This window comes from Frankliniella occidentalis, unplaced genomic scaffold (assembly GCF_000697945.3).
Source record: "Frankliniella occidentalis isolate FOCC.00 unplaced genomic scaffold, Focc_3.1 Scaffold39, whole genome shotgun sequence".
Lineage (NCBI taxonomy): Eukaryota > Metazoa > Arthropoda > Insecta > Thysanoptera > Thripidae > Frankliniella > Frankliniella occidentalis.
The window spans coordinates 662,006-672,602 of record NW_026267169.1 but is presented as its reverse complement, the minus strand read 5'-3'; the positions used below and the strand labels follow the sequence as shown (position 1 = coordinate 672,602).

Here is a 10,597-nt window from a genome sequence, read left to right as displayed (position 1 = left end):
CTCTCTCTCTCTCTCTCTCTCTCTCTCTCTCTCTCTCTCCCTCTCTCTCTCGCTTGCGGTGCTCTTCTGGCCCCATTCAGCACCCCTCTATTCTTATTGGAGACCTTAGATCAGGTGCTCGCTCTCTCCAACCCCCTCCTTTTCATCTCCCGCCCTTCCCCTCCCCCACTCCCAACCCCTCTCTCACTCTTATCTCTCTTTCCCCTTTCCCACCTCCCTCGCAGTCGTGCGCTCATAAATTATGTATTCCCAATGCCGGTTTGAAAATCGCGAAGAGGTATTTTCTCCGCCCCCACCCGCGCGGCCGCAGGCGGGGTGGGTCAGGCACCATAAAGGCTAGGGCCATCACGGTAATGGTGCCTGCCGTAGGCGCTCCATCGGGGAGGTGCGGTGTGCGGCCGCGGCCGCGGCCCCGCCCGGCCCCGCCTGAGCACTATTACCGTGCGTAATGTCGTGCACATCAATACTATCTCTGCTAGGTCCTAAACGCGCACATTCGTGTCCCGTATGCTTTTTAGACAATCCAGCTTTTGGGTCAGAGGGCGACGCGACACTTCGGTTACCGAGTGGGTGTCTTGACTCTACTTTAGAGTAACTCTCACGATAGATTTCAGAAATGGAACAGGCGGGAAAAGCGAAGAGATCTGCCTCATCCGTGTGCCAAACCGGAGAGCGAAAATTTTCCGAGCCTGGGAGAACCGCCTACCTCCGACGCTCTGGGTGGTATCTTTACCGAGCAAAGTGCGAGGAACATCATATCTCACCTTTGCCCCCTGTCGTTGAAGAACGGCACACGAATTTAGTAAACATACATGTACACTAGAAAAACAAAGTTGGGACGTGGTGACTTGTAAAGGGGTGCTTAAATTTTAATGCCTTTAGCAAGGCACGAAAGTTTAGTTTCAAAGACACTAAAATTTAGCACGCCTTTTTGGCATTTTAGTGACTTTCCATCGGGGCTGCGAATCTTTTAGCGCCTGTCTGTAAAGGCACGATATCCATGAACAGCTCAAGAGAGGTGTTGATTCCTACCTTTGTTTTTCCAGTCAAACCAACAAAAACGACAACATACTGCTCACAGCACGTTTCTTTCAGTTCCGCTAAAAAAAATTGTTTTTCCAACTCCTCTAGACGAGCTCCGATAGGCCGCATTGTTCTCCGCGCTTTTCCTTTCCGGGCAGCCGCGGGGAGACTTTGGCGCCATCGTGGAAGCGGAATAATTTGCCGCAGTCGTATAATTGTATGCGAGGCCATTGTCTGGCGAAGCAGCAGGGCAAGAGGGACTCTAAATGTGCCTCCTCGAACCAATTTGTAGCCGGCTCTGCAGTCGGCCTGCTCCCCGCAGGGCACCCCCAAACCTACCCGCCTAAAGGCTCATTTCGCTCCTCTCTGTCCTCATATTCGTCCTCTCTGCACTGCGGTTCTGGTGGTAGGGTCGCTGTAACTGTCAAATTGACTCGGCACGGCACTCGGAGTTGTGGGTTCGAATACCGCGTACCGCTGATGGTAAGGCCTCTGAATTTAGGTTTCAGTCTTGCTCAACTTGCGACACGGCGTAACAACCAACACCTCATCAATCCGTTTAACACGTTGAGTCCCATGGGGGGATTATTATTGTGCGCATACGTGTGGTCACGTGGGACTCGACGCGTTCCGTAGCTTTCATTAGTTGCGCGGGGCTCGTGCGAAGAACGAGTGAGGCAGACCCCTTTCCCCCCTACTTTGCTTGCTTCATTTTTAAAATTAACTTGGGTGAGTCAATGGCGACCTTTCCAAGTGCATGAATTTTTATTCGCCCACCTACAAGCGTGTGAATTTTTTCACACCCCTGCAGTGGTGCGACATTTGTACACTTGGATTTCCAGTAAGCCCGCACCGTATCTACTCCTCAACGCTGCTAGGACGCCGGATTTCCAAAAAATGCAAGTAACAAGCAGCCGTATATAAATTACATCTATAAATGACAGCGAGAAAAAAATTTAGAAAACACACCTATTCATAAATTAGTATCATCGAGTATCATCTCGTTTCCAGATCGATCCTTGATTGATATTTTTCGTACAATATTGTATTCTACAATTTGCATATGCAAAGAATACAGAATTCTGTGCAACCGTATTAAACAAAAATTTCCTTTGTAGTGCAAATATTTTTCTTTGTATTACAAAGAAAATTTGGCTTTATTACGGTTGCACAGAATTCTTTGTAATACAAGAATTTTCTTTGTTACGATTTAAGAGTGGATACGGCCCTTTGGAATCCGTTCGCACAATGCAGAAATTCGCTCAATACCCAATTAGTTTGAAGTGGTGATTCGCTCACCCACGACAGTGTGAATAAGTTAGTCGCGCATCTACAAACAAGAGAGAATTTAAAGCCGTAATTGCAGCCGAGGGACTTTTGGGGACATGCATTTCCAGGGCTGCTGGTATGTCGAATAGAATTCGTGAAAGAAGGAGCGAGGTGTCGGCGAACTTCCTCATGCTACGTTATTGCACAGAGTGATAAGCGCAAAATAGCTTTATTGCGCGGGCGTATAACTGCTGACATAAACATTCGCATCACGTCTAACAAATGAAAGTCCTTCTTTTTCTCTCCGCAGCAGAGCAGCAGCAGCGCGGTGCTACGTGGCGCGGCCGCGCGGCGTGTCGAGGTGCGATGGGGTGGGGCGGTGTGTGATGTGGCGGGGTGGTGCGTGGTGGGGCGGGGCGCGGCACGCCCACCCGCGCCGAAATGAAAACATTACGCCTGCCCGCACACATTAAGAGGCATGGCACGGCCGCTCCCGTCCGCTGGCCCTGGATAATTCGCTGGCTCGTATTTAGCGATTCTTTTTGGCCCTGGTTGCGGGCGAGCTGTGCTCTGTCGGGGCTGCGTGTCCGTCGCGTCCGTGATTAATTATTTGGACGTCGCGACTTGTTGATCGTTGACTTCGGGGGCGTTACAATTACGCAGTCTTTTTTGCCACGAGCTATTCTTGTCATCCAGAATGTGTAGTACACCCGTCGATCGCCTTTCCGAGTCTTGCGCCAATTCCATTTAGGCAAGCACTCCGAGCGCCGGATGGGTAGGCAACATCGTGTCTGCAGTGCATGCGTGTACTGCGGGTGGGCCTACCCCGCGTCTCGCAGGCGCCTGGCTCCGGTGATGGGGTGAACGGATAAAAACGAACGTACTTTCTTTTGCCAACCTTCCTCTTACTCAAGTATTGTTAACGACTAAAAGGGTGTAAAGCGGAAAAAGCCAAGTGCAAAAAACAAGTGCAAAATAAATACTTTTCAGAAATAGGTATTTTCACCCAACGTTTTCGAATGTTATGGAGGCGCAGTTGTTCTGCTCTTTCAGCGAGTAAAGTGTTGAAACGCTACGACTCCAAAAGCGATAAGTGGGCAACTGAGTCGACGGACTTATTCTTGATTTTTCTCAGTCGGCAAGGGCATGTTCCGTGTCTTAACCTCGCAGCACTGCCAACTCAAGTGGTGGCTCAGCGATCTGGTGGTCACTGGTTAGAATCCTGGTAACAATAAAAAAATTCTCTGGCCGAAACACATCTGGTGAGTACCAAACATGTCGTTTCACTATTCTCTTTCCTACTTCCCGTGCGGTGGCTCCATCATGGGGGCCCCCTACGAGGTGTCCCCCACTTCCAAAATAGTGTACAACGAGTTGGCGAGTTGGCGAGTTGGCGTTGAGGAGTTGTAACGAGTATGAAGCGAGTTGCGACCAATTTTTTCAGAGTTCTTCGCAAATTTAGGGCGATTTTTCGCAAACATCGAGTTGGCTAGTGGGTGACCCCTCGGCCCCCCACGAAAAGGTGTCCCATTAGAGCCATGAGTTCATCATCAAATTTCCATAGGCATTTGATGAAAATTAAGACCTCGAACAAAGTCCCGCGCGGAGAGTGTTAGCCCCTTTCAAAGGTGCGACATAGTAGAACTTTTTCAGTAGAGCAGTAGGACCCGTGTTTCGGCTAGTATCTTACGTGTAATCAGCCGCAAAAGCCCCACGTCAGACTCCTGTGGTCGGTGGCTGGTTTTAGGGCCCTTTGCCTTAGCCATACGTGACCGGACCGACGGGGGAGCTTGTCCGTGTGTGTGGGGGGTTTGGGGGGGGGGGCTAGTCCTCCCTATCTGATCCCTCCAGATCCCTGTATGTCCCACTACAGCCCACGTGCCTAGTCCCCGCGAGACCCCTCAGCGTTGGCTTGCCCTAGCCTCGGCCGAAGGGTCGGCCTCCAGCTCGGCCTCCAAGCTCGGCCTCCAAGCTCGGCCCCCCCGCAGCCAGCCTATACCAGCCCCGAAGGGCTGTTGCGCGGAGCGGCCCGGGGAGGGCAAGGGGACGACTGGGACCGGAGACGGGTCCCTAGGGTGCGGTGTCTGCGGGTGTCTGCCATACGTGTGGCCTGCAAGATGAGTGTAGCCGACGATTACTCGCCCCTGCCTTGGCCTGGCCTGGCTGGAGCGCCCCTCACCCCCTTGTCGCCCCACACGCCCCTTCATCACGCCGCACCCCCTCTCGCCCTCTCTCCGGTCGCTACAAGGGTGGAAGGGTGGCCGCGTAAGGGGGCTCCGTCAGCTGTGTGGTGACGTCACTTTTCCATTCACTGGCTGCCCCGGACCGGTGGTGGGGGTGGGTCCCGGGGCCCGTAGGGGCAGGGGCAGGGCCGGGCAGGGCCGGGCGGGGCCGGGCAGGGCCCCTTCTCCTGCTCGGCCGCGGTCCTCCGCCCGGTGGGGCCCTGGCGGAGCCCTGCGTCCGATTGGTAGCGGAATCATGAATGGCCCGGGGGGAGGGGGCGCGTCTCTCGCGGCTCCTCCGGATCCCCCGCGCACCCCCCGCGCACCCCCCGTGCGCCCCCCGCGCGCCTCTCGGAGCCCTCCCCCTCCCCCGATCGTTACTGCGTGGGCGTGTGGGGCCGAGTGCGCCGGCCCGGCCGGGGGCACCGCCAGCACGGCCAGCACGGCCAGCCGGGGGAGAGTGCTGTCGCGCCGGCCTTCCCTTCAGCCTCCTGCACCCCCGCCCGGGCCCCCTCCCAGACCCCCTCCCAGGACCCCTCCAGGACCCCCTGAGCCCCTACGCGCACCGAGCGCCGAGCCCCCACCCCAGCCGAACTTTGGACCCGAAAGGGAGCCGAAGAATGCCGAGGGTGGGCCGAGGGGTCCGCCCCACCGCCGGGCGGCCGGAGGCCCGGCGGTCCGGGGCGGGCCATCCAGAGCCGGGCCGACCGAGTCCCGCGGAGGACAGGACAGGCGCCAGGGGTCGCGCAGGCCCACCCGCGAGGCACCGCGAAGCACCGCGAGACCCACGAGGAGCGGCTGGAGCGGGCGCGCCCGCGGCGTGGCGAGGCGTGGCGCGGTGTGGCGCGGCCTGGTGACGAGCGGCCCCGAGCGGCTCGCAGCGGCCCGCAGCCACAGGTGCGGGAGGGAGGCGCTGCCCCCGCCAGGATGACCCCGTGTTGATACTCCAGTCAACAGTGTCGTGTGAAAGGTGAGAGAAGCGGTCCGGGTGGGCTCGTTTTTATTCATTTGTTCTCTCTTTCATTGTTAGGGAAGGCATCGACGTCGCCGTTGAATTGAGGTTAACCTGACCCCATTACATGGTCCGAACTTTAACGTAACTACGACTTGGAAGTCAAGTCGATCTTTAATCGACTTTTAATCTCTTGCTTTCTTTTTGCTTCATTTTTCTCCACTCCACTCACCCTGCAGTATCGTACACAGTCACAACCTTCCGGAGCAAAATGCCAAATCCTTCTCAGGGACGAAGCATTTGCGAAGGATTTGGCATTTTGCTTTTGACGGTTTTAACGGTGTGGAGGGTACGTACGTTTGTATACATTAATAATAAATAGGGAACCGTTATCTCGAGAAATTCAACACAACACCATTTCTTTTCATGATTACTCTGTTCATGGCAGCCCCTACAGCATAAAAACAAATCACGCGGTTTTAGGGAAATGTAGGGACATAACATTGACCACATTTTGTGTCGATTTTGAAAGAGAATGTCTTCCCTTTTGTGATAGTTTATCGTGAAATGAGTTGGGGGGAAACCTCAACGCGCCTATGAACCATGACCCGCGAGAAGGGAATCTTTGACTCCTGAGCCAGAGTCCAGTCCAGAGCAGAGAGCCAGGGTGATAATCGTTCTCTGATAATCGGTAAAGATACCTCGTTAATAAGAAGACGCGTTTTGCAAAACGAACGAGCATCAAAATTAGCCCCCTACCCAGCCTCTACTCCATCCCCTCTCCTCATTGCAGTGGTGTCTAGTGGCAGGCCGCGAAGTTGGGGACTCGAGAATACCGAAATATTGTTTCGTTCTATTTATTTTACCTACGGGATGGGATATGCGTCGTGGGCGGGCCTGGCACCGACGGCAGGAGAACAAGAACTGCCACTAGTAGGCAGATCAGAGGGACAAAATTGCGATGTGCGCGTTGAAGAAAAGGCAACCGACGAGAGTATAACGCTATAAGAACTTAGCAAACTGTTGTTAAATGAAAGACTCGGGGAATGGAATAATAATCATCATAACTTTCCGTTTCCTTGATCCGCTTATGACGGGGATGGCGGACCGACCATAGTCTTCAGGAAGGTCCAAAACATATCAACGCTACCATACCACGTTGTTGCGCTTTACTGTCGCAGCTGCAACTATAACAACATTCTGCGTATACTACCGCAGAAATAACCCGTTATGAGATAACTGATTTGCGGAGAATCCGTTAGGAATCGTGCAGATAGTATTTACCTGCTCCCGCCGTTAGCCGTTACGAACTTGCCATGCCAAGTTCCGTCTATGCAAGCAGCTCTCATAGCGCCTGATAGGTAGGCAACATTGTGTCCACATTGCATGCGTGTACTGCTGCGCGGCCTAGCCCGAGATCCGCAGGCGCCGAGCTTGCCGTAATTTGCCGAACGAATCTGAGAGAACGGACATTCTTATAGGTGCTAAACTGGGAATTCGCATGTTTGCAAGTGTAATAGTATCCGACACGGCGTTGAACACTGTGGATATAACCGTTATTCAAACACTGTGACGTCACATCCAAACGAGTGTGACTCTTGTCACATTGATTGGAATATTGTGTCACATTCGTTCTATGCATGCCATGCAGAGCACACCTGTGGTTCACATTCTAATGTGAAAAACTTTTCAAAGTATAATGAAACACAATTCATATTGATTAAATTTGACGTCACAGTGTTATTTGAAAAACAGTGTATCATATACTTTAAACTTTTCACTAGAAAAATTGCCTACTAACTACTAAAATTTTGTGCTGCTGTGTACGATCTAGAAAATCTTTTAGAGAGTATTACTAAACTTTTTCCTGTCAGTACTAAATTTTGTCCTTGTAACGTAATTATTTTAATACCAGGTAGCACTAGTAGCACCAGATACATATTAAGTATAATACTTACACCAGCGTGGGAAAAAAGGAAAGCATGTTAGTAAACTAAATTAATGTTTACGGTCCGCACACCTGGCGCGCTAGAGAGACTATACGGTCTAAATAAGACTATAGACAAGTATAAGACCATAAAGTCTAGGCGGCGGGGGCTGTAGAGTCAGGGCGTCATGTGTCCTGGGAGCCGGTCCCACGCCCCAGGCCCGGCCTGACGCACGTGCCCACGCGCCCTGCCCTCTATATCACTCTCGCCGACGCGCGGCACCGCACCCAGCTGTGGCCCCGCCCCGCCCCGCCGCACCCAGCCCCGGCCCTATAAGCCTGAGCGAGTGTTGCGGTGCCCCTGGTGTTGCCCGTGGCGGCGCCCTTGCGGGCCCGGGCCCGCGCGCGGCAGGCAGAGGCACAGGATTGCGGCAACACGGGGCGGGGCGGGGTAAAATGAAAAAAGTTAAGACCTTGGGCGCCTGTCTTCGCACGGCCGGCGCCGGCGGGGTGGGCGGCGTGTGGTCTTACAACGGTGGTGGCACGGACACGGCAGTGCAGCAGCACTGCAAGGGCTATACTCTGTCATTTTACGGTGCCATTAGTCGCCACTGTAATTTTTTTACTAAGAGCTGGCTTCGTAACGTACAAAGGATTTGGAACCTTTGTAAATACAAACAAATCCTTTGTATTACAAAGGGCTCGGCTTTGTAATACGAAGAGCACGCGTCTGTTCAGAAAACTGCGGTGCTCTTTGTAATACGAAGAAAATCCGTTTGTAATATTATGGTGGGTTCCAGATCCTTTGTACGTTACAAACCCGTAATAAGACTACTCTTTGTAAGGAACTTTGAAAGGAACTTTGTAAGGAACTAAGAGTGGCCGTACGCCAAGCACTGCGTGACAGGTGACAGCACTACCTTGTGTGCCAGGGAAGGCAAAACCTTTGTATTTATCAGAAAACGCATACGACGCAAGTATATCGAGCTGTGCCCGCAGCTATACCCTGACCCTGTCCAATTGTGATAAGACAGGTGTCAATATATGCCAATATGGTGAGCTGTTACCGTACGCCACGGGCGAGGCCACGGGGTACAGTTTTGCGTATTGTACTAAAAGTGACGCAAGATTATTTTTCATTTTATTTTTTGCACAAGACGAATACACTGTTAAACTAAGTGTTCAACTGCTCAACACTTCTAAGTGTGCAACTCTAAGTTAAATACTTGCAAGTGTGCAACTGCAAGTTAAATACTTGCAAGGTGCAACTGCAAGTTAAATACTTGCAAGTGTGCAACTCGGTAGGTGTGCACTTGCAAGTGTACAACTCCTCGGTTGAACACTTCCTACACAGTAAGCGTTCAATCTAAAGAAGTGTGCAACCGAGGAGTTGCGCACTTGCAAGTGCACATCTACCGAGTTTAACACTTGCAAGTGTACGACTAGGGTGTTGCACTCTTGTAAGTATTCAACTTGCAGTTGCACACTTACAAGTGTTGAGCAGTTGAACACTTAGTTTATCAGTGTATTTCTCTGCTTGAGAGTGGCCAATAGTACGTTAACAATGATCAATTATCGCTTAGCTTGAAACAGTGAGAGAGAGTCAAGAATTTTCCAGAATTGTTTATTGCACTTATAGCTGTGTGAATCCATTCTCTCCGCTTTCAGGTAAGTTCAAATACCCGCATACACTTGGATTTCTAGTGCAAGCAGCAAGCAGCAAACTGCTGGCGCATTGCGAAACACACATATCACATGCCGGCGTATTATTGCGCAATTTGCAAGACTGAGAATGACTCTGTCCGGCTCTCTCTCTCGCTCCAACATCCTCCCCTTTTCACCCTCTGGTGCCCGCAACTCATGCCCCCCCCTCCCCCCTACCGGCTCTTTCGCTCGCCTAACATGCAAATGTTCCCAGTGGCTCAGGCTCAAGCGCCCCCCTGGTCCGGAACCACGCAGGTAATGTATGTGCCGAGTTTTCGCCGCCCTTGCGCGCTGAGCTCGCCCTGCATACCTGGCGGTTGCGGCAGAGAGGGTGCGGGGCGGAAAGGGCGACGAGGCGTGGCCCAGGTGCAAACGGCAGCCTCTCCTTCAGCAGATTTTCCTTAGAGGTGGTCGTGGTGGTGGTGTGCCTGGCAGCCACCTCGAGTGTGGCGGTGACGACATCAAACGCCATTCCACCCCTTTTCCTCCTCCCCCCGGCACCCCGCTCGCGCGCCCGTACCAAGTTGGAAGGCGGAGAAGAGACCTCCTACACTTTGCACAGGACCTCGCCTGTAAGCAAAAAAGTAGAGCTCATCACTCCACTGCTGCACTCACCCCACACCCTTCGCGTTAGGTTTCCTGGTTGGAATTTCTGCAGAAAGAAGTTTTCCTACACGATAGCCTTTAACCTCACCCTACCCATATAGTCTATCAATTCAAATGTGTACATTGTTTTCTTTCAATTACGTGACATGGCATCATACTTTAATTGAAGTATACATGGCCATGTACGCTTTTATCGCTGAGTAGACTATACATAACCATGTACTCTATACAAAGACTTACTAATCTTCAGTTAGTATACTGCCATGTACACATTTGAATTGACAGAGTATCGGGACACTTGAGTTTTACTTTAACGAATGACAAAAGAAATATATGGCATAAGTAAGAAAGTCAAATACTTCCGAGGGAGATGTAGCAGAGACTATAGCAAACGCGTTCGCACACCAGCATGCAGTACAATTACAACAAAAGTGTGCGGGGTTAATCAGCCACTTTGGGATTTTGCTGTAACTCCGCACACTTTATATGCTCGTCCTTTAAGTCTTTGCCGCGCAGTGTGGCTCTGAGAGTCAGAAAAGGGCGAGTGGAGACGTGGAGGACCAGAAAGGGAGCTGGGCTAGAGAGCTGCTGAGGGGAAAGTTGGAAGGGTTGTGTGAAGTACTGGGCGAACCCGCGCCCACATCTCAGTTCCCTGCCGAAGTTTTTACCTACAGTGGTGGGCGTACGTAACTTGTTGAGAAGAATTCACGAAGAGGGAAACACCGGCCCGACTCGCTATTCTGCTTCAAATTTAGTGCAGCTCCACTATTTTTCTTACCGTGAAAAATATTCGTACGGACAACAAGAACAAAAGTTCCCTTGGTGTGACATAGAGACATTTGATATTTGACAGAGATCAAAAGAGAGAGAGAGAGAGAGAGAGAGAGAGAGAGA

At 51.9% G+C, this 10,597-nt stretch overlaps 1 protein-coding gene across 1 annotated transcript in view; it reads left to right on the top strand.

Annotated features, from left to right (window-relative positions):
• The first annotated feature begins 5,213 nt into the window (after window positions 1-5,213).
• Window positions 5,214-10,597, top strand: part of LOC113213004 (uncharacterized) — a 17,745-nt gene continuing 12,361 nt past the window's right edge. Inside the window, exon 1 of the mRNA XM_026431907.2 lies at window positions 5,214-5,484. The gene's annotated coding sequence lies outside the window, so the exon portion shown is untranslated. The remainder of the gene's footprint in view (window positions 5,485-10,597) is intronic.